Source organism: Stegostoma tigrinum, chromosome 27 (assembly GCF_030684315.1).
Source record: "Stegostoma tigrinum isolate sSteTig4 chromosome 27, sSteTig4.hap1, whole genome shotgun sequence".
In the NCBI taxonomy this organism is placed as follows: Eukaryota; Metazoa; Chordata; class Chondrichthyes; order Orectolobiformes; family Stegostomatidae; genus Stegostoma; species Stegostoma tigrinum.
Window position 1 is genome coordinate 11,994,351 of NC_081380.1, and position 22,417 is coordinate 12,016,767.

The following is a 22,417-nucleotide window of genomic DNA, read 5'->3' on the forward strand; positions in this document are numbered from 1 at the left end:
TCTAAAGCCTCTAGCTTAATAAGAATTACTTCTATATGTGGCGCAGTAATGAAATTTATTTGTAACTGAGATCTGCAATTGCTCTTTTTGCATATCTGTACTGGGTGTTTTCACAAACAAGATCTTATTTTAATTTTGACCACATTTAGTTTTCAGCAGCTAAATTTACCATTATGGAATGAGTTGTAGCACAGAGGGAAGTCATTTGGTTCATTGTTTCTATACTGGCTTTCTCCAGCAAATTCATACATGCCATTCCCCCACCCTTGCCAATTCGGCTGCAAATTTTTCATCTTCATATAATAATTCACTTTTAATAGCCTTAATTGAATCTGCCTCCACCACATTTTCAGGTGGGCATTCAAGGATGTAACCAATTGGTTCACATCAGATTAGTGTCCTCTGGTTCCTGATTGTTCCAAAGGAAGGAATTTTTATCTGCACTGTACAGAGGCTTCATGGTTTTAAAAGTCTAGCAAATCTCCTTTTAACCTTTTTCGTGTGTAAGCTTTAATAATTTCTCTCTCTAAAACTGAAAGAACTTCCAACAGGTGTCACTGGATAATGTCAAGTCATAGTCAACAATGCCCTTACAAATGTATTTCTTTAAATTTAACCTTTTCTCAAAGAACACACCCAATCTCCTCATCCCTGAAATCATTTACGTAAATCCTTCTTTGCTCCTTCTCTAATCACTTCGCATCCTTCCTAAAGTGTAGTGCTCAGAATTGGACAAAATACTTCTGTTGAGCTAGAACCTATGTTTTGTACAGATTTATCAGAACTTCCTGACTTTTGTAATTTATACCCCTATTAATAAAACCCAGGATCTTGCATGAGTTGTTTTCTCAATCTTCCCTGGATCATTCAATGATTTGTTTATTGTTATCACTAAATTATGATACTATCTAGTTAGGATGAGTAATTGTTACTTTTTAAGAACACAAAATATGAGATTCAGAAGACGTAGTAGCGGTGTAAAACCAGAAGATTCCACACTTTTGTACAAATAACAATACTTTACAAGGTATTAGAGTAATACAATTTATAATACCTATACAACTTAGTTCAAAAACACCCATAATTAATACTTGACAAAAGTAGGTAATAGGTTGTGATTGAACATCCACAGCACACATCAAATAACAAATGCGATTGAGACAAATCCCACTCTTCCTGAACATTAATGACACGATGAGTCATCAAATCTCATTAAACATCACAAAGGATTGTAATTCTTCACTTTCATCAAACCAGTCTTGAAGCATCCTCTCAAGACACAGTCTGTCATAGGCTGCATCAATAATTACTCTCTCCTGTCCTAGGTCCACACTCCCTTGGAATCAGAAATCTGAGGACCAATATTTATTCACAAGCTCAGGCCAGTTAGCTGCACCAATTTAATTATTTCCTTGTATGTTTCCCTGAGTTCCAATCTTAGACAGATGAGACAAGAAGACACTGCTAGTGGACTTTCAATCTCCATTCTCAGCTGTACTAACAGTTTAGTGAGACCCAGCTTCTTGTGAGTTACTGCAACCTCCAAGACTTCTAAGCACTGACTGCAATCTCAGGAGAGAATTTGGTTTGAGTTCTCACAGCAATATGATATTCAACTGCTCTTGGATCTTAACTCACTGTCCTCTGGTGTTATGGCACGGGGATAACAGGCTAGACCAGATCAGCCTCCCTTTCCATGTTTTCACAATACATGTATGACCTCAACTGCCTCAATGGTTTTTAACTAAACTTTATGAATATGGTTTCCCAAATCTAAATGAATTGATGATCTATTAAGCTGCAGTGCTTGCTCAATGAGTAATCTTGATTATGAATGACATGGAGTGTCTTAGTGACTTCCCTCCATTTGTATGGGAGTGTAATGGTCAGCTGTCCCTTTACTTTTAGTTGGATGCCTTCTGGACTGCAATGTCAATTGATTAAATTTCTCCAGCAATCAGCCTTCAGCCACTGTACTGTTTTAGAATCAAAAAATCCCTCTACATCGCCCATTTTGAAATTTGTTTGTGGTTGTTGAATATAATGTCAGTGTTAGAAAGGTTTGTCTTGGTATCTTCTACTTCTTGGATAATCCAGATCATTAGAATCCTTTCAAGTTTGGAGCGGGGAACTATTTACTACAGCACGCTGTTTTGAAACCATCCCTCCTCCAACAGTGATGGCAATTTTTAGGGGACAACTCTTGTGCTGTAGGGTTTATCCTACTACAATAGTAACATGGGACAACAGTGACAATCACACTCTCTCCCCTCCGTTGGTATATTGGTATTTTTATGAGTGATGATCCATACTATGTATGTTATAGGATTCCATGAAGTCTCTCCTTCCCCATTCATTAAAACCCAATTCTGTTTTCATTGAAATACATTGTGCTGACAGTGCTTGTATATGGGCTGGTCCAAGCACTTTATGAAGTAAAATTGCTTTGCTAATAGAAGCATATTTTCCATAATAAGATTAACTAGATGAGACTAAGTTGCAGCATATTGTGTCAGAGGTCAAATTAAACTTCCCTTTGCCAGTTTCAAACATTGATGTTATTTCTGCTATTATTGTTTCCACTGGTCTCTGTCTACTCCATTGACATCTGCTGCTGGATTATATCTGCTCTGAGAGCTGAAGGTTTGGCTTATTGCTGGAGGCTTCCTGTTCTAAATTTTGCTTACTGCTTCGGTCTGTCCACTCCACATTTGCTGGCTTTCTCTGTGTTCTGTTAGTACAGTTAGCTGCCTGACAATTCTGATCTCTGCTGGTCTCTTCTGTCTCACTGCTGCATTTTCTCCCATCTCTCTTTGAGTCAGAACAAGGCTGCTAGTGCTACCTGCCTTTTTGCTGGGCACAGTTAGGCATTGTTCAGAGGAAAGAGTTCCCATTTTAACGGTGCCTCCATATTGGAAGGGTACTCAGGCTAACTCAGGCCTGTTAAAGGACCTCCAAGTCTATTTAAGAAGAATATACTCAAAATAAACTATAACATGTTTTTACAGAGACTGTTTATTACTTGCAGGAGTGCTTACATATCCCTTCGAAACGATTCCTCTTGAGGTTTAGCTGGTTCTCCTTAATATACACAAAATAGTCAGTTCATTAGCTACGTTTGAACAAATCAAACAAAATTGAAATAAGACCGCCTCAAAAGGGGAACTGTAACTTAATCCAAAATTTCAAAAGAAGCTACAGAATCTTAACATGCCATTGGGAGGGGAATTAATGCACCCCAAACCTCATGGTCCCCTCTGGATTCTAAAAACTTCAAGTGTGCTGATGGACACCATACACTTCCTCTCCTGGCTACCCAGACATAGATGTAACCAAAAAATATGGAGCAGGCAATCAAGAATTATGACCCTCCCCATAGCCTACTGCCTGGACATGCAAACAGCCACTTTTGGGTGGGCCGAGGAGCAGACCCCGCAAGAAGGTTCTCTGTCTTGCCTAACCCCAACCTGTGCAGAGGGAACAAAGATCAGGAGTGTCGGGCTGAGGTACGATCAAAAGTCAAATAATAAGTTCTTCAAAAGTAAATAATGTACACATGACCTAGGGACTTCACAGCACTGCAGAAAAAAACAGTTGGCATGAGAGACTTGAACCATGCTAGATTATGGCTTTATGGACTGGTCCATGCAGATGGTAAGGGGAGGACACCCACATAGAGATATTTCCCTGCAGACCTCCACCATCAGCCACTAGAAAGGAATGGCAAGGCATGTTTCTGTGATGGATACAGGTAAAGAATTGAAGGGCCACAGCAGCAGCCCATTGAAGAAGCCTCTCTGAATTATCTGGGAAGACCAGGAGAGAATTTCTACAAGAAAACAACTTGTGTTGTTTGGTTTCCAGGGGTGCTTTGGGAATCTGTGGCCGGTGTGAAATTCCAACCAAGCAGGATTACACTCAGAGAGGAGTTGACCCCAGCGTCTGAGCTACCTCAAGAATATGTCATGGGCCAAGCACCTCAATTTTAAGGCCAAGATAGCATTGGCTGTGAACTGAGCAAGCACGGTTCTTATGGTATCATTCAGCCCATTCCCATGCCACCCTGACATGAATCACTTCAGCAGCTACAACCCTCTTTTTTGCCAGCTGCCTATAATAATGATAGTAAGGGCACAGATTAACAAGCAGTAGCTCCCTAATGACAATTGTTACTTCTGACAGGGGTAAACGGTGACTGAAGTCAGTCTTGTTTCAAATATTGATCAGGTCTTGGTAGAAATGGATTTGACGGAATGCATAAGATCTTACTAGCTAATAATTATGTCAGGATTTGCGCCATGTACTTTATTAAAAGAGAGCACATTGCCCAGGCACACCATCTAACAGGAGGGGCAATATAAGGGTCTGGATGTCCAATTGCAGAAAGTCACCACCTGGTGCAAAAGTAAATCAGTGCTGGATAACCTTCCTTAGTTGGAAGACTTAGGACTTCAGTTAAGAGAGATTTACAAGCATCTTCTGGATTTTTTGTGACAAGCCCTGGGGGAAGTGATCATCCGGTAACCACATGGCAAGAACCAGTTTGATGTCGGAAAACAATTGGAGCAGTCCTGTCCACCAACCCAGGTGAGTGGCAACTTCAGCCACCAGCTCTTATCAGTTCACTGTCCATGTTTCCTCAGCTGGGCTATGATGGATTTTCAGGTAGAGGAATATGGGCAGTGCTCCAGGCAAACAGTGTGAGCTCTCCGGGTAGGGAATCCATTCATCGTTGACTGACCAGGATCCCAGGGTATTTTGCCCAGTTTGTACTGCAGAGGATACAGAAGTGCCGACATGCTTCATCCCTGCAGCTAGTATCACAGGAAACATAAAGAAGAGACCTTAAGACCTTGCCTCTGCCAGTAGATACCTTGGCAGGCCTGAGGCATCCAAATGTCACTGTATTTATGGCATCCTGTAGGATGGGATAGAACACATTTCATGTCCTTCATCAGCAGAATTCACGATATTTTGACTCCCTGCTAATAGTATTCCAATGTTTGCATCTACTTCTTCATTAGATGTCATCCTTCTGATTTCAAGTGTCGCTTCCACCACTGAAGACAGAATAACCAGCTAAAGACTGCTCCACAGCCTTGCCCATCATTGTACATCCTCCTCCTGCCAATAAGAAGAAAGGACAATGCTGGCCCTTATCAGTTCCAGTAAATAATGTAAATACAATGTTGCATCTATTACTGCTTTCAGCTCTTCTGCAGTGAGCCATACAAATGGATCAGTAATTTTATTAATATGAACATCTCAACATATTCAGAGGCATCATGCAGTTCTGGGGTGCCAAGCTGCTCTGTCTGCTGACAACATGAAGCTGGTAATTTAATGTCTAATGCCACATGCCCAGATCCGCAATGTGGCTGTTTATATGCTCTGCCACTATCAACCAGGGTTACTTTGTGTTGATAGTTGGCCCTTTCCTTCCACCTTCAGGACAAGGCTATTAACTTCTTGCATTACGTCTTATATGATCTCAAGGCAGTGTCACTGAACCTTGGAAATGTCCTGTTACTGGTTCCTGGCTTCTGGCTCTTCTTCTCACTTCTTGTCCTTATTAAAGGGCAGTTGCTATCATCTAGATTAATCAGGTTGGCACTTTTAGCCTCCTTCCTGTCTCTGCTGATGGGGAACATCATAACAAATGAGTTCACCTTCCTCAGAATTGGGTTCAGATCTGGAAATGGCCAGGGTCTTAACCTTAAACAGAAAATCTTCCTTTGAAACTAGCTAGGCCCCAGTAACAGTCTGACAACTGTTTCTACATTTGTAAATGCAGTTCAACAACAGGGAAATATCCGAAGAAAGAATTCTGCTGTATGACATAGAGGGTATCAGTGATGTAGTATTTGAAGGCAATTTGTGCTGGGAATATTTCCCTAAGAAACACTTGCATTAGTAACTGGTCTCTAAGAACCAGTTATTGATTTCATGATTAGAATAATGCATATTAGACACCATGAACAGTATGATGTAATTATGATTATTAGTTTACAATGTAGAAAATGTTTTAAAACAATTACACTACTAATATTTTTAATACAACTAAAACAGTATACTTTTCAGATTCACAGTATCTAGTACAAGAAAACAGATCTATCATGTAAGGTAACAAGATGTATAGTTGGATGAACACAGCAGGCCAAGCAGCATCAGAGGAGCAGGAAAGCTGATGTTTTGGATCGAGACCCTTCTTCAGAAGTGGGGGACTGGAAGGGGATTCTGAAACAATTAGGGAGAGAGGTGGAGGCGGATAGAAGATGGATAAAGGAGAAGATAGGTGGAGAGGAGAGAGACAGGCCAAAGAGGTGGGGTTGGAGCCAGTAAAGGTGTATGTAGGTGGGGAGCTAGGGCGGGGATAGGTCGGTCCAGGGAGGATGGACAGGCCAAGGAGGTGGGATTAGGCTAGTGGATAGGAGATAGGGTGGAGCTTGAGGAGGGATGAATGGTTAGGGAGGCAGGGTTGAGCTGGGCTGGTTTTGTGATGCAGTGGGGGGGGGGGGGTGGGGGGAAATTTTGTAATTTGTGTAGTCCACATTGATACCCTTGGGCTGCAGGGTTCCCAAGCAAAATATGAGATGCTGTCCCTGCAGTCTTCAGGTGGTATCATTGTGGCACTGCAGGAGTCTAGGATGGACATTTATTCCAAGGAGTGGGAGGGGGAGTTGAAATGTTCGCAACTGGGAGGTGCAGTTGTTTAGTGTGAACCGAGTGTAGGTGTTCCACAAAGCAGTCCCCAAGCCTCCACTTAGTTTCCCCTATGTAGAGGAGGCTACAATGGCCACAACTCCACATTAGCAGATGCGCAGGCCAGCATCTGTTTGATGTGGAAGGTCTTCTTAGGGCCTGGGATGGGGTGAGGGGGGACGTGTAGGGGCAGGTGTAGCACTTCCTGCGGTTTGAGGAAAAAGTCCTGGGCATGGTGAGGCTGCTGGTGAGTGTAGAGCAGACAAGGGAGTCATGGAGAGAGTGGTCCCTCTGGAAAGCAGATAAGGGTGGGGAGGGAAAAATGTCTTTGGTGGTGGGGTCAGATTACAGATGGCGGAAGTGTCGGTGGATGATACGTTGGATCCGGAGGTTGGTGGAGTGGTACATGAGGACAAGGGGGATTCTGTTTTGTTATTATTGTGGAGAGGGGCTTTGAAGGATGAGTTGCTGGAAATGTGAGAGACACGGTCGAAACCGCAGAAAGTGCTACGCCTTCCCCTTCACCTTACCCGCGACCCAGGCCATAAGAAGACCTTCCACATCAAACAGATGTTCACATGCACATCTGCAAATGTAGTATACTGTATCCACTGTTCCCATTGTAGCCTCCTCTACATTGGGGAAACCAAGCGGAGGCTTGGAGACTGCTTTGTGGAATACCTACACTCAGTTTGTAAAAAACAGCTGCACTCCCAGTCGTGACCCATTTCAACTCCCCCTCCTATTCCTTGGATGACATGTCCATTCTGGGCCTCCTGCATTACCACAATGATGCCACCCCAAGGCTGCAGGAACAGCATCTTATATTTCACTTGGGAACCCTGCAGCCCAAGGGTATCAAAGTGGACTTCACAAGCTTCAAAATCTCCTTTCCCCTGACTGCATCCCAAAACCATCCCAGCTTGTCCCCTCCTCCCTAACCATTCCTCCCACCTCACGCCCACTCCTGTCTCCTACCTACTAGCCTCATCCTAACTCCTCGACCTGTCCAACCTCCTTGGACCGACCTATCCCCTCCGTAACTCCCCACCTACATTCACCTTTACTGGCTCCAACTCCACCTGTTTGATCTGTCTCTCTCCTCTCCACCTATCTTCTCCTTTATCCATCTTCTATCTGCCTCCCCCCTCTCCCTATTTATTTCAAAAGCTCCTTCCCCTCCCCCATTTCCAAAGAAGGATCTAGGCCCGAAACATCAGCCTTCCTGCTCCTCTGATCCTGCTTGGCTTCCTGTGTTCATCCATTTCTACACCTTGTTTTATCAGATCCTCCAGCATTGGCAATTCCTACTATCTCTATCATGTAAGGAGTACATTGATGGATTACATTCCAAATGAACCTAAATATCATCTAAATTAGTTTAAAGCATCAATCACAAATCACCACCTCTTAATCAAATCATATTGATTTCTTTGTCTATGAAAGCTATTCAAGTTTGTAATATAGAAGAGCACGCCATCGTCAAATCTTTACCAGAGTGATCTGAAACTAATCACACTACACTGTCATTTTCAATAGCCTATGACTTCCTTGACTTGAATTATTTATCAAATTGTACTTTTAAAAAAGGTGATTTGGTCAATGTTGCAGAACCCTGAGGTAAGGCTGTAGTAATCATCTGTGTAAATACATTTATCCTCATATCACTCCAATAAAGCAAATTTAAATTATTATCTCTGATCTCTAACAATCTAAACGGATGAACCAACCTTTCTTTAGCCAATCAATCGGTGGAAACTTACATTCTGCACTCAAAGAATGGCACCTAAAGAAAAGGTATGCTGGCAGCCGTCATTTTGTTTGCGTGGACTTGAGTTCTTACTTATATGGACAAGCTGTTGCAAGGGTTGAGTGGCAAATGGCAGATAGCTAGGAAGTTTTCACCCCAGCCAGACTCTTCTGGGGTTGAAAGTTTAGGTGTCATATCAAAACACCACCCAGTCAGCACTGACAGATTGCAAGCCTTCAGCAGAACTAGAGCCCATGTTAGTTGCACCACCCCTGCTCCTACAGTACCTCCTCACCTAGAAGATTGCCTGAAGAATAGCGGTGTTTAGTTGTGACAATGTGTTGTCACTTTCAGGAAATCTGTGAAACACAGTAAATTGATGCACACAGTCGCCATTCTTTTCGGAGTTTGCTGTGCAAGCCTGCACCATGTTGCCTTTGGCAATGTTTTACATCCAGCAATGTTCTCTACCTGATTCCACTTACCTCCATCCCCCAATTAGCATGTGCATCATAGAAAGCTTCAGCCTATGTGGCTTCAAGGGGCAGATCCTTGAAATCAAACTTTAAGTATAGAACTATATTTAATCTTGCCTTGATATGATATAGCTACCAACAGTTTAAACTTTAACATGCTCTTCTGTCCCCAGATGTTTCTCTCCCTTTAGCCATTTTGGCTTTAACATGGTCCACAGGTACAGTCAGCCTCCTTCCCTTTTGAAGCTTGGAGAGCTTACACTGTAACTTAATACCAACATCATTCAAAGACGTATCATAATAATGGCAAAGCAACAAGTGATCACACTGACGTTCAGGAAGAGATGAAGGTGACATGTTCATGCCTGTTATATGCCATTGGGTATCTGAATGAACTGTTTCATCAATTGGGTAGAAGTTACTTGGAATGGATAACTTGATTTCAGTGAGTTGTGCTTTTAATGAGATGTCAATAAACCTAGGGAGGGTTGATTTGTCTTTTGAGATTGGAGAACTTAATCACAAAACTTTGCACCATCTGCAAGAGTCTGATTCTTTGACTCCTGCCCAACTTGGTCCACTTGTTCATCATTCTTCTGCTCTCCTCTGGATGTTGAAGATTCTGTCCTGTGCATGGAATGTGATTAGGGGAACCGGGTTTTTTAGAATTCTTCAACTTTTATGAATAGCTTGTTTATGCACACCAATGTCATACCCCAGTCATGCAAAACCAAGTGAGGGGCCCACCTACTTTAGTAATTGTTACATTGGGATGTAGCCTCTTCAAAGTGCATAAAGTCTGGAAATAGTGGATGAGGCAGGAATGAGCTTGTAGGAGAATGGCTCAGAGGTGAAGATGAGCAAGACGTGTGACACTAAGTATCATGAAATGCTTTAGAAGTAAGGTGAATGACCATTCACCTGTGCAGAGCTTGAGACCTCACATGGTAAAAGCCCCATAGTTTGTCATAGAAAGTCACAGACGAAGAATCAGAGATACAGAGAATATTGGTTTCCTTGCAGCAATTCTGTTGGAAATGTTTATAATGAAGGAGAAGTCCTTGCCCAATGAAGTACCCAATAAATTCATGAAGAAGTAGATTTAAACTCACAAGTGAGATCAGCTTTTGAGACTGTTTGGCTCAGCAGAAGAAATGGAACATAAGATACAAGGAATTTACACTGGGTGAAAAAGCTTGATTTTTGCATATATTGAGTAGCTAAGACTTGAAGAAGTAATCGGTTAGAATCTCATCAGAAAGATGAGAATAATTTATTGTTTTGCTCCTTGGAATTGAAAAGCATAGGGATGTAGTAGGAATCCTTGTAAACAAAAGAAAGATCTAACAGTAGGAATCCTAGTAACTGAAAGATAGAAGAGATCTATTCAATCAGTAACCAATCTCAGAGACAGTGCTCACAATTAAGGTCAAAGGGAAACCTTAAATCTGATTGTCATACAAGTTTATGTCCTGATCCAAAATCATAGTGAGCAGGGAATGAAAATATTCTTTGGTAGCATTCAGAAGTGTTATGATCAAATCAAATCAACTGATGTGATTATTGTAAAGGATGACTTAAATGATACATTTGGTAAAGATCATTAGGAACTCATTTCGGTCAAAATGGTCTTGGAACAAGAAATGAACAAGGAGAAGAGAGTGATAAAATCTGTCAAAAAATGCCTTGATGGTGGAAAGTGCCTTCAATAGGTGACCAAAAATATTGTGCACTTGGAGAAGTACAGGTATAGATATCAAAGAGATGTGATGATGAAACATTTCAAAACTGTGTGAAGAATATTAATACGAATCCTTGCACAGACATAAATTCATATCATTGACTCCTGTTTGGAAAAAAAGTCAAGCAGCAAATACCAGAAAAACAGATGCAACTTTTTAGGCCTTGATGTGCAGAAGGATGAGAGTGTCAATCTTAAAATTTAAGAAAAGTATGAGTATCTCAGAATTGAGGAAAAACAGATCTCAAACAAGGAGCAGAAAGAAATGGAACAACATTAAATAGAGTACACAACACCCAGCCAAGGAAATATTTCCAAAGCAAAATAAAAAGACAAGGAGTGGATACAACAACCATGCCAAAGGGTATCCTGGATTTGTAAAAAAATCAGGATACTGGCAACAGAGGCTCTCTGATGAAGGGTCTAGGCCCGAAACGTCAGCTTTTGTGCTCCTGAGATGCTGCTTGGCCTGCTGTGTTCATCCAGCCTCACATTTTATTATCTAGGATACTGGCAACAGTTGGATCTGATCATCACCAGCTGAGAATCTCTCAACAACATTCTCAAAACACACAGTTACCACAGCACTGAATGTGATGGAGTCCACTCCCTGGTGTGCACCAGGGTGAGATTGCAACCTTTGAAGCTTTTACATTCAAAGCAGAAATGCTACCCTTGGATCAATGTCAGCCATACCCAGATGTCAACCAATAGTTTTGTGGCTCAATTAAATAGGCCGTTTCCAGCACTCTCACAAAGAGCAGATATAAAATTAACCGTATATCAAAACAGAAGCTACAGTACCACAGTTTCAATATCAAGGAAGTAAAGCTAGAAGGATGCTGACTGGTTCAAGGCAAATATTTACTGTGATAGAAGCTAACATGGAAGCCAAGTCATCCACTCTGATTAAGTACAAATGTGATCAAAGCAAGAATACTCAGAATGCATTGGAAGTCATTACTGACTGCAGTAAATGATTGGAAAGATGAGTTGAACTGCACCTTGATTTATACCCTAGCGAGAGTGCCATCACCAAGATATCTCTTGACACTGTGGAAATCCTGCCTATCATGGTAAAGCTGATATCAAACCCACACTGGGGGAGCTTAGCAAGGTTACAAATCTCCATACGTATTCTCTATTGGCAAATCTCCATTCGTATTCTATATGTACTCACCATATCAAGCTTGAGAAACTAGCACTCCTGCAAGATCTACACAAGCGTATGTGACTTTGCTGGAGGGAGGAGGCAATGCCCCACTGCATAAGTGACATTGTAGGTTGTTGTTGGATTTACATAATTAGGCTCCACAATCTTCATAAATCAGTCATGTGCATTCTAATGTACTTGAAGCTAAAATCAACACATAAGCTGACTAAGACTGTGTGAAACAAGAGCAAGTTGAGAATACTAAACTACAAGTCGACCAAACTCTCATTCTCAGTATACTCAACAGTGGTGAGACCTGATCAACATATGCTAAGCATAAGAAAAAGCTGGTTAGTTTTGACCTTTATGTAGGGCTCTTGCAGCATGTTAACTTTATCAACAAACACTCATTCTTAAATCCAATGAGGTAAGTCCTGGGTTGGCCACATATGCAAAGAACTTCTCAAAGTGAAATGGCCACTGGATTATGACCTCTTGTACATTTATTCCCTCACTAAAAGTATACCTGCAAGCAAGATATGAAGGTAGCAGATACTGACATTGCCAACTGGGAGACAGTCACTGACAGCCAGTGCACCTTCTTCATACATTGTTTATCTGCAGAAAATTCAACAGAAACAAACATCAGTTTGAGGCTGTTGAGCCTCATCAGGCAATGCTTAATATGGAGTTGACTACAAAAAAGAACCATGATCTCATGAGATGGAAAGCTGCCAAGAGAGATTGCCTCTCAGAACCTGTGTTAATAATTTGCCAAGCACTAAGATGAGACTGACTGGCCTGCAGTTACTTGGTCTATCTCTTTCTTTTTAAGTATTAAGAGTTCTCCGGTCTTATGGAACCATGCCTATTGCCAGAGACACTTGAAAAGTTATGGCCAGGACTTTATTTTATCCTCCCTTTTTTAAAATCCAGCAGACTGGGGTATATTCCACTAGACCAGGCAATATATTCACTTTTAAAGATGCCATATTTCTTCTTCCACTGTATTCATCTCACTCATTATATCACACTCTTCTTCTTTAGTGTCTACAGTGCTCCCTCTTTTATGAAGATATGCAAAGAATTAATTGAGTACATGTCCACACTTCTTAAACAAGTTATCTTTTTGGCCTCACATTGACCCTATTCTTTCTTAGCTTTTCTTTTGCATGAATAACACATTTTTGGGATTTCCTACATTTTCTTGCCAATTGTTTTTCATGTTGTCTCTTTGCCTTCTTAATATTCCAACTAATTTCATCTCTACCTATACTTTTCATACCTATATAGGCTTTCAATATCTGAAACAAGTCTTCTGTTTTTGTCTTATCCTCATCTATATGCTTCTTGACAGACAGAATGATCTAGACTTGAAAGTCTCAACTTCTTCTGCGAGAATTTATTTTATGTGAACCCTCTGTACGTCTCATTTTTGAATGCTTCCTAATGTGCTGGCATTGACCTAACTTTAAGTAGGTATTCCCAATCCACTTTTGCCAAATACCATTTCTATTTAGAAACAGTGGCCTTTTCCCAAGCTAAACCTTTTACTCAGTCTATCTTTGTCCTTCTTCATAACCATGCTAAATTTAACTGAATTAGAATAGTTACTGCCCCGAATAAGGCCAATGTGTCCATACAAATCTTCTGAATAAGCAATTCACTTAATGCCATTCTCTTGCCTTCTCCCAGAAACAAATTCTTCCTTTTCAGATAATGATCTAATGCACCTTTTAAAAGCCTCAATTGAACCTGGCCCTACTACACTCAGAGGCAGTGCACTCAAGATCCCAAGAATCCTCCGAAGAGAAACAATCTTCCCCATATCAACATTGTTTTTTATGGCAACTTATCCTGAGTGCAATTTAAGACCTCTGTTCCCTCTATAGTTTTACACTGATTTTCTCTTAGTTCAGATTAGGGTGGTTATAATTCTGTTACTGCACTTCTTAGAAATCTCCTTAAACATTTATTCTTTTATCTTCCTCTTATTCTTTGTAGTTTTACTGTATGGTCCAATTGTTATAATAGTAAGCTTTGGGTGGTTTCACTGTCACCAATCTTCCTCCTTGATATTAATCAAAGCTACTGATGACATCTGGGAAGGATGTCCATACAGTCCTTGGAAGAAGATAGGCTCAATTTTGATGAAAACTAAATAGGTTTATTCTAAATTCTTACTATATTGATACATTATATCTATCTTTTAAGACTAGGTTCACATGCTACTACTGAAGCATTTCCTCGCACACTATCAACAAAGTCTGGGTTAGCTCCTCTTGAGAAATGTCCTTCATATACTGATGGGCAGAGCTTACCTCATGATGTCAGCTAACCTTTTTCAAGTACTGTCTTTTATAAAACTGACCAGTGTATTTGCCCATTTTCTCTTCCTTACTTCAACCTAAATGGCTTCATTTGATGATAATTCTTACATTTTATCCATTGTCAAAGTTGTAATTCTTCCTTTACAGACCATCGAGAGCCCCTCTCTTTTTAATCTCCTCACGGCCTTATCTGAAAGTTTTGTAACCGGAAAGAAGTCAATGACTTGATGCTAAAAAGCTAACAATGTACTCAGAACTAGGTGATCAATGCACAGAGTCAACTCACTACCATAGAGATGAATGTACCAATGTTCACAAGTATAGATACACTCTAGTGCTTCACACACTCTCTGTTTTCAGCAGTGGTGCAATGTTTAAGCAACATCTGTTTCCTTAAATGTACTGTATGAGAGGGCAACTCCAATTGCATTTCTTGACACATCAATGGTGATTTGAAGAGATCACAAGAACTATATATGTTAGAGTCAGAGAGAACGCAGTATGGAGCTGGAAGTACACAGCAGGCCAGGCAGCATCAGAGGAGCAGGAAAATTGACGTTTTGGGCCGGGACCTTTCTTCAGAAACTATCTGAATGTGGGTTGAGATACTATCTTCATTTTCAGCATATCAAAGGTTGTATAATTGTCCCATTCCCATCATGCACATTTATGTAGAAGCTTTCAAAAAGACTCTGCAACTTTTGCTTATTGAGGAACAAATTTGTGATTAAAGTTAATAGTGCTGAGGAAAAATGCCAACATTTGCACATTTTAGAGAATCAGACTGGCTTTAATGTTGCCATGTGCCAAATTTATTCCATACTCTGTCATTCCATTCCCTAGAAATTCAATCTCAGGTGCCAAAAATATACATATGATCTTGTTGAATGTCAAATTATAGTATGCTAATCAAATAAATACTGCAAACATTCTTTAACCATGTTATATCTTGTCCCTTCCATGGATAGTGATATAATCAAATAGTTTAAATGTATCTTCAATATCTGACAAGACTAAAGAAAAAAACTATTCTGAAATGTGTCGGACTCAAACTTAATCAATAGAATATTCTGCAGTGCTGAAACACGTACATGTATGACAAAATCTATAAGATATCAACTTCATTCTGATTATTGTATCTGAAGACAGTTCCATTGCATATCAAGTATTGTGATGACTGTGCAGTCATGAAACAGTACTGATTGTTCTTGAGTTATAGAAGGTGAATTGTATTGGAAGTGGATAACTCTGACCCTATGTAAAATGATAGCTTTTTTAACCTCCTTAAAGTTGACATAGGTTCAGTTCATCATTTTTGCATCATGCAGGTTTCGTATAGACAATGGAGAATCGATTTGGTCAGTGCTATGGTTTTCTTCAAGCCATTTCAATTCTTGTAACATTTCAACATGGATAGCAAATTTAAGGTAACTAACTCAATTTTTTTTTCTTTATTCGGTGCCAATGATTGTGAAAGGATACAGCAGGATAAAGATAGGTTGGCGACATGGGCACAGAAATGGCAGATGAAGTTTAACCCAGACAAATGTGAGGTCGTGCATCATCGAGGATCAAATTTAGGTGTGAATTATCATGTGAGTGGTAAAACCCTTAGGAACATTATCATGCGGACAAATTTGGACATGCAGGTACACACTATCTGAAAAGTGGCAACACTGGATGCCAAAGTAATTACGAAGGCATATGGCATGTTTACCTTCATTGGCCGGGGCATGGAGTACAAGAATTGGCAAAACATGTTGCAGCTATATAAAACACTTGTTAGGGTGTACTTGGAGTATTGCGTGCAGTTTTGGTTATCACACTTCCAGAAAGACGTGGAAGCTTTGACAAGGGTGCAGAGAAGGGTTACCAGGGTGTGACTTGGTCTCGAGGACATTGGTTATGAGGAAACTTTAAAAAAAGTACAATTGTTTTAACTGGCAGCTGAGAGGAGACCTAATTGAGGCCTACAAAATAATGAGAGGCATAGATAGTCAAAGGCTTTTTTCCCTGGGCCAAAATTTCATTAGAAGGGGACACAGGCTCAAGGTGAAGGGGAAATGTTTAAGGGAGATGTGTGAGGGAAGTTTTTCACGTAGAGTGGTAGAAGCCTGGAGCACACGACTCTAAGAAGTGATGGAAGCAGGCACATTGGTGACATTTAATAGGCATCTGGATGGTTACATGAATAGTGAGGGAATAGAGGGAAATGGACTGAATAAGGACAGAAGATTTGTTTTTTAGTTTGGTTAGGGCATGATGATTGGCACATGCTTGGAGGGGCGAAGGGCCTGTTCTTGTGCTATAGTCTTCTTTTGTTCTTTTGCTCTTTCTGTTCTTAGGAAGAGAGTCCTTCACATATAGCTGTAGATGAGGTGCCTGATGACTGGAGGGTGCCTAATGTTGTACTTTTGTTTAAGGAATATTGTTAGGAGAAACCAGGGAACTATAGACCTGTGACTTTACAGACATTTAGAGAGGCAAAATTTGATTAAGGATTGTCGAAACAGTTTTGTGTGAAGAAAATTGTGCCTCACAAACTTGATTGAGTTTCTTGGAAAGTTGCCAAAAAAGATTGATAATGGCAGAGCAGTAGACGATGTTTACTTGGACTTTAGCAGAACCTTCGATGTAGCTCCACACGGTAGACTAATTAGTAAAGTTAGATCACTTGGGATTTAGGGTGAGCTTGCCAATTGGGTACATAGTTAGCTTAATGGCAGGAGACAGAGAGTGGTGGGGGAGCATTGCATTTCAGGCTGGAGGCCTGTCACCAGTAGTGTTCCACAGGGCTCAGTTCTGGGAAGTCTTTTGTTTGTCATTTATATAAATGATTTGGGTGAGAATGTAGAAGGCATGATTAGTCAGTTTGTGGACGACATCAAAATTGGTGGCATAGCAGGCAGTGAAGAAGGTTTCTAAAATTACAAAGGGATCTTGATCAAACAGGTTAGCGAGCTGAAAAATAGCAGATGGAGTTCAATCTGGATAAATGCAAGGTATTGCATTTTGATACAACAAACAAGGATAGGTCCTTGGGCACTGTTAAGGACCTAGGAGTTCAGGTATAAAATTCTTTGAAGTTTACATTACATATAGACAGAGTGGTTAAAAAAGGCATTTGGCATGCTTGCTTCCATTGCTCAGTCCTTTGAGTATAGGAGTTGCGCAGTCATATTGAGGTTGTACAGGGCATTGGTGAGGCCTCTTCTATAATACTGCTTCCAGTTCTGGTCACCCAGTTATAAGAAGGATGTTATAAAGCTGGAGAGGTTTCAGAAACGATTTTCCAGGATGTCATCGGGTATAGAAGGCTTGAGTTATAAAGAAAGGCTGGATAGGCTGGTACCTTTTTCACTGGAGTGTCGGAGGTTGAGAGAGAACCTTGAAGAAATTTATAAAATAATGAGGGTATAGTCAGAGTTAATGGTAGTTGTCTTTCCCCTGGGATGGGGGATTTCAGGACTAAGAGGCATTTTTTAAGGTGAGAGGAAGGTGAAGGGAAATCATTTTAAACAGTGGGTGGTTTGCATGTAGAATGAACTTTCTGAGGAAGTGGTGGATGTGGGTCCAATCACACCTTTAACAAGACATTTTGATAAGTACATGAATAGGAAAAGTTTGGGGATGATATGGGGCAGGAGCAGGCAGATGGGAATAATTTAGTTTGGGATTATGTTTGGCATGGATTGGTTGGATCAAAGTGCCTGTTTCCATGCTGTAAGACTCCATGACTATGACTCTGTGTTGAAATGACGAGTTCTCTTCTTTGATCCATAACACATTTGTAAAACATTTCCACTTCAAGCATGAGTTGCACTTTTTTATGCTTGAGCTGAAGTGGTGTTATGAATTGTGAAGGAGTTTTGCAATATAGGAGCAGTTTGACCACTCAGATCTCCTTTCTCTGTAACCCTTGTACTTGAGTTGATTGGGCAAGTTGTGTTTGCAACCTGGAGCCTGATGGCGCCTTCCTGTATAATGTCTTTAATTCAAACATGGTGGATTTGATTTGGACTACTAAACCTAAGGCTTTTTCCAAGATGAAATTATCTTCTTCTTTGAGGACACATTCTCTAAATTGTAGAATCACCATATTTTCAGTTAATTAATCACAAATTACTTCATTGGTTAGTGCACAAAAATTACATGTAGAAGCCAATTGTTGCAATACCACCATGTGTTGTTTCAGTGGTTCAGCAATTTCCTGGCACTCTGGTAGAAAGTGTGTTTTTCAACATTACAGTTTTCTCTGGCCCGAAGGATTTCTTGAGAGAACCTACAAATGTAATCATATCTTCTTTGAGCAGCTTGAATACTTTCTGGCCATCAGCTCCAAGACATCGTACAGTTAAGTCACCCATTTTGTTGTAGACCTGTCTTTGGTTGTACTCCCACAAAGATTATTGCCTGTAAATGTGTTCAGAATTGAATATTAATTAAAGAGATGGACTCAAGCTGGACATCCTTGCCAGTCTGGCATTCACTTTTCTCTTCCTCCCAATACACCCTGAAGCCAAAGCATTACCACCCCCTGAAATGTGTGATTCACACAACTTTAATTGTTGTGGATGCTCAACAGTAATTGGATTTCAGTAACATGGAGTTGAGCCGTCTTCAACTGACAATAGTTCCTGCACCTATAATTGTGCTGGAGGTTCTAGGGATCCCACATGGTGCTTGATGTGCATCCAATGTCTTGTTATGTCTCTTATTTCTCTCCATCATTCAAACCCATCACTCTGTTTCACTCCCACCCTCCCATATTCTCCTCCTTCATGGGTAGAAGTAAGAAAGAAGGCAAAATAAGCTCAGGTTTCAGGGTTTGCCCAGGAAATAAAGGGTATTGTGAAGGTATTGTAGTTTATTTAGCATGGGGAGTAGGGATGAAGTAAAGGCAGATGAAATAAATTTTCTGATACAATATTATCTCTGCTATGTGCCAATAACTATAAACTATGCCGCAATTAGCACCATACATTTTAAAGTGTGACAGCTGCTTAAAGAAAATATGGCACAGAAAAGGTTTTCTGATCACACAACATTGAAGGGTACATTTACTCGCAATTGTCATACACAGTCATCACCTCTTGCAGATCAAGATATATAGAAACAAATTTTTCAAAGCAAGACAACATATGTTTAAATCATTGAGGCATATAAAGTGAATCAGATATGATGATGTCCTGTTCACTTAACAAGTCAAGAGTGGTGTTTCCACTTTTATACTCTGAATTATAAATCCAAAGGTCTATGTTGTGGGGCAAAAATGACAGGTGCCTAGTCCAATTCAGCATTCAAATTTATATGGTTTTCCTTCTCTTCAATACTTAATGGCATATGATGCAATTCAGTTCTTCCACAACTTTACATGGAGAAGATCATGCTTTTCTTCATGTGTACTTAACGTGTACTGATTCTTTAGGTGCTTACATGGTTCTCGTGTGTGTGTGTGTGTGTGTGTGTGTGTGTGTGTGTGTGTGTGTGTGTGTGTGTTTGTGTGTGTGCATGTGCGTGTGTGTGTGCGCGTGTGTGTGTTTGGATGAGTAAGGTGTGGTTTATTGCATCTCTGCAACTACCTACAGTTTTGAATGATGGGCTCTACATTTTCACAATTATTATTAAGAGAAGTTATCCTGCATATATATATCTAACAAGGCCCTGTTTTAAAATCCCATCAGGTTCTTATGACATCATCACTGTGGGTAATAGTTTTTGTACTCAATCAAGCATTAAATCTTTCAGACTCTTCCAAACACATATAGAACAACATCATTCCCCACCCAAAGCATTTGATGGTAACTGTTAGCGAAATACATACGTTCATATAGTTGCATTTACCATCAGGATTTGTTGGCTCAGTTGGCTGGATGGCTGGTTTACAATGTACTGTGATTTTGAAAGTGCAAGCTCAATTCCTGTATAAACTGAGGTTACCGTGAAGGTCTTGCCTTCTCAAACTCACCACCTGAAGTATGGTAACCCTCAGGTTAAACTCATCATCAGTCACCTCTCTTTAATAAGAGACAGTAGAACTGTAGTGAGTTTCTTTTACATCTACCACTACTCCATCCCTCCACCTCAACCTCCCCAAGTTTCTGACTCACACATTAAGACATTCAGGAAGTTTCAGTATTCTTGATGACTGTCTACTTTTTAGATTTGGAAAAATGTTCAGTTGCTAGGTAGAAAGTAGTTGTCTTGGGCTACTTTCCTGATGGTGTGAATTTTGAGGTTTTCCTCTATTGTCAGGTTCACTATTTGATTCATGTCAATCAATAATCTGACATGTCTCATCCACAATGGGATAAGGCTCCTGTAATTTTTTTGGTATGATCCCTTCAACAATACAAATGAGGCACAGTCTCCATTTCTTTGCATTCATGGATCATTGCACCTTATCTGTTTAAATTCTTCATCCACACCTGTTGCCCCATTCCTAGTTCTGACACATTCTTCACACAGCTATCATGTTGTGTCCATAGTATGTTATTATGCTTAAATGAGCTTTACTCAAGATATCATCACTGTATCATAGCATGTGAACTGAGGTATAAAGGCCTCAAATTCCATCTGATTACAGGGTCTCTTGAAGCATGACATGCTACTAGAAACATGCTGCTCTGTTGTGAATAGTAACTCAATGTAAGCCCATCCCATTAGTTGTCTGTGAAATCCTGTGTTTGCATAATTTAGTTAGGTGTAATTAACCTCTGTTGGAAGTCTAGTTCATTATGTTATGAGTGACAACATAAGCAGTGCCATGTCAGGTGAAATATTCTGCCAGAGTAAAAATCATTTCATGCTTACCAGTGGTGAACATCTACAAAACTTAGCAGTGTTAGTTTCTGTGAGTACATACAGCTATGCAGATCTGAAGGTGGGCTATTGACCAGCAAGATGACAGAGTTAGAGATAATGGGAAAGCTGATGAAGGGTCTTGGCCCGAAGCGTCAGCTTTTGTGCTCCTGAGATGCTGCTTGGCCTGCTGTGTTCATCCAGCTCCACACTTTGTTATCTAAGATGACAGAGTTAATTTCTTTTTGATTGTAACATAAGATCTTTTAATGTGCAAGAGATTTCTGAGATTGCCTGGATTAATTTAGGATATGTGGTCGGCATGGACTAGTTGGGTCAAAATGTCTGTTTTTGTGTTGTAAATCTCTATGACTTTATGAATTAACAATAATAAGGCTGAAATTACAAATATAGCCAAAACTAAAGGCTACAGATATGCACCGAAGCACAGTGACTGCTCTAAACTCTCCCTTCAAAAAAACTGATCTAATTTTAAAAAGGCAGTTAAATAATCTTGAAAGCACAACTCCAAAGTTCCCCAACAAGTCAAACAGCTTAAAAACATCAAAAAATTAGTTTGCTACAATAAGATTTCTTACCTGGATTCAGGCTTTAGTCAGTTCCGCCATTTTATTTCTCAAAATTAACACAAAATAATAAATAAATGCCCATGTGACGTAACCACTCTTTTTTTTTTTAGCAGGAGTACAATCTTACAGACAGAAACCTGCAAACATAAGACTTTATTCTTATAGGAACACTTTCAAAGAATCAAGACCCACAAAGGAGCAGCACCCAGGAAAAGTAAGTGGAAACAGAAGCAAAAGAAGAAAAAACAATTCATTAGCAAGGAGAATCTTATGAAAATTAATATAATCAGTGTTTCTACGGATGATCAGAAAAATCCAGAAAAGATCAGCAAAGTTCTCAAAGACCAGGTCAAGTTTGAGAATTAACTTTGGGATTAACAATCTCTAATTCATGTCATAGAGACAGCAGACTGAGGAATTGATTGACCAGATCGTCAGAAGGAGCCACAGCAAAAAGCATGTGCACGACTTTTCCAACAAGGAGTTGTCAGAAGGATTTGTTGGTTAGTGATAATTTCTGCGCCAATTAAAATTTTTAGGAAGGATCTTTTGGACAAGGCAAAGAAGACATTAATACACTTCTCAAGGATGAATGCCAAAGTAAAGCCATAATGGCACGCCATCAAAAATTACATGCTTTAGGTGCGCCAAAACTATTCCTATGATTTGCAAAGCACGCTACACCAACAAAATCTGTAACAGATATCTTTGGTTTCATCTAGCAGAAGCTGCCCATATTTTCTTCATATTTATGTAGCATGTGGCACCAGGAGACATTGAGTTCTTGTGTGCAGGAAATCTGGTTCCATAAAACCACCACACTCAGGGCAAAACACAGATGACCAAAAGATGGTACAAGCCACGATGCTGGCAG